The sequence below is a fragment of the Dama dama genome, chromosome 12 (assembly GCF_033118175.1).
Source record: "Dama dama isolate Ldn47 chromosome 12, ASM3311817v1, whole genome shotgun sequence".
Lineage (NCBI taxonomy): Eukaryota > Metazoa > Chordata > Mammalia > Artiodactyla > Cervidae > Dama > Dama dama.
This window is the reverse complement of record NC_083692.1, coordinates 39,329,084-39,331,997: the sequence shown is the minus strand read 5'-3', so window position 1 is coordinate 39,331,997 and position 2,914 is coordinate 39,329,084.

Here is a 2,914-nt window from a genome sequence, read left to right as displayed (position 1 = left end):
CTGCTCCAAGTGCTGTCTTTAGATTTCTACCATTAAAATGTCTTCATTTTATTAGTGCTTAAGGATATTTATATACCTTTATATCTTTCTATCTATCAAATTGTTCTAGTTGTCCTTGGTGAGAAGATTGATCAAATTGTTTAATCTATTTTTAAAAAGCAAATGATTTTCACATTTAGGTTCAGTGGTTAATAATTCTTTGAATGCCAATTTTCTCATTTTTTCATTTTACTTATCTTTATCTTCTACAATGAATAGGTATTGCCTGTGCAATAAGACATATTTTAAAAAAAATATAAACTGTAAAAGATCAAGGTGGGAGAGAATGTTTGATAGTAAGTCATATGAAAGTCATGGAAGAAAATCTAACATGAAATCACAGAATTCATGAATCATGGGCAATATAAAAAACTATGGCCAGATTTACCTGCTCCCCATATACTGCAGTATGCTTGTCTTAGGAGTACTCAGTTTAACTCAATCAAAAATATTTTTAGTGTCGCACTGATGAATTGTGATGTACTCAGAAGAGAACAGAAAAATCTTGTTTCCAATTGCAACAAGGATGAGTTGGATAAATGAAAAATTTACTGAGACAATATATGATTGTGAAATAAATATGATAACTATCTTAAAATGTGTGAAAATATATTATGCTGGAGAAATAGTTTATTTAGAGCGTATTGCTTTAAAAAGCAAAAATATGGGGAGAGAAATGAAAATAGGAAGGGAAGTTTTCCAAATAATTAAAAAGTTTACCAGTGATGCATAGTACAGAGAACTTTGAAAAACAACATTACCTGTCATTAGAAGATTTGAACCAATGGATAGATAGCTACTTCTCAAACTTCCCTTAAATGAATGTATCCTTTACAAATCTAAAATATCGTAAAACTTTATGTTTCTGGGGTTGTTCTAGCAACAGCATGTGGGTTGTAATATAGGGGTAAGATTTTAAGATCAAATAGACTAGGCTATATAAAAACTAAATTATGTCTTACTTGGGCATGATTGTTGACAGTGGATATAGCAAAGGCATGGAAACAAGAAGGATTCCCTGAAAAATTATCAAATAATTTTGTGGTCTACAATATATGGAAGAGAGAGTAGAATAATCAAATAATACTAGGAAAAATGTAGGAATAGTGTAAAAAATCACATTATAAATTGTAAAATATTTTAAAAACTTATTACATAAGTTTTTATATAAATTTTCACTTCCTGATTTCTACAACTACTTCTTTTCTTGAGAAACAGTCATTTGCTCTATAAAATTTTCTACCTCTATATCTGTCCTACTGAAAAATTACAACAACCCATGTGTGAATAATAGAAATTTTTCATTTTTTCTGCCTAATTCAATTTTTAGCTTTCCCAATTTAAAGGAAGTTCAGGCTCATTATCCATCCTGCAAAGGTAGATTTTGCTGACATAATAATATTACTTTAGAATGGAGTTTTTAAAAAATGGTGTAATAATTCTTATGTCTGATAAAAATAATTATTTTTCATTATCTCTATTATTTGCATAACTCTATACAACAACATTGAGTTATACCAAGAAATAAGGTCATTTAATCTTATATGGTTTTTCTTTATGTAGTTGTTGGTAAATAGAATAATAGATAACCCAAGATATCTAAATCTTAATCACCAGAAACTGAATTTTTATCAGAAACTGAATTTACCTTACTTGGCTAACGGAACTATACATGTGATTAAATTAAGAACCCCAGTGTAGGGAGATTGTCTTGGATTATCCCTGCCCAGTCTAATCAAGTGAGTCCTTAAAAGCAAAGAACTTTTCCAGGCTGGAGTCAGAGAGAGAGGTAACTACCAAGGAGTGGTTTTGAAGATGGAGAATGTGGGCATGAGTCAAGGAAATATGTGGGGCCTTTAGAAGCTGGGAAATAGAAAGGAAGCTCCCCAGGGTTTCCAGAATGCAATATAGAACTGCCAACACCTTGAGTTTAACCCAGTGAGATCTACATCAGATTTCTGACCTAAAGAAGTATAAAACAACAAGTCTAAATTGTTTCAGACTACTAAGCTGGTAGCCACAGCAGGCATAGAAAACTAATACTACCAAGTTCTTATGTTTGGTACAACCATGTGTTTTATTACTCATCTTATTAGTTTGGGATGTAGGCAGAAAAAAAATACTGAGTCCAGTTACTACTGACATGAAGAGATAAAGTTTCATTTTTCTCATGTAACAAGAAATCCAGAGTTAGGCAGCCCAAGGCAGGTGCTGCTGTTCAAGTGTGTCATACTAACCCAGACTCATTTTAGCTTCTTGCTCTGCTATTCTTAGCAGATGTTTTTCATTCTTATTGTTGTAAGATAGCTCTACTCATCCTCATGCTAAGAAGGAGGAAGATGAAGATATGAGTGAGCAGACAGCAAAATGACTTCTTTGCAAAGCTTTTCCAGAAGGACCATTCAGCCTTTTCAGATTTATGTCATTGCCCAGAGAAGTTCACATTGGCTATGCTAAGTGGTAAGGTAGAACTTGGAATTCTTAGCCAGGTATATTGCTACTCTAAACAGATTTGGGATACTGTTAGTAAAGAACATGTAGAGTGGATTAGAACTCATCTTTGTCTTTTACTTGTATTGCTACATATTTTAGGCAGTGCAGAGCCTACTGCTGGAATCAAAAGGGCATTCCAGTACTGTAAAAAAGCAACTGTGACTGAATTTATAAAGGGTTGAAACACACAGTTCCTGACTCAGAGACATGGATTATATGAATTAAGAGGTAGAGAAGAATTACTGTGAAAAGGGATTTATGATTAAGAAGATTTCTTCATCAGCATATTCATCTAGCCAACCTCTATTTTGTCCTTCCATTTATTCTTCCTGACTTGTCATCATAGCAATATTCTAAGAATTAAGTTTAAGACTTATCTTTC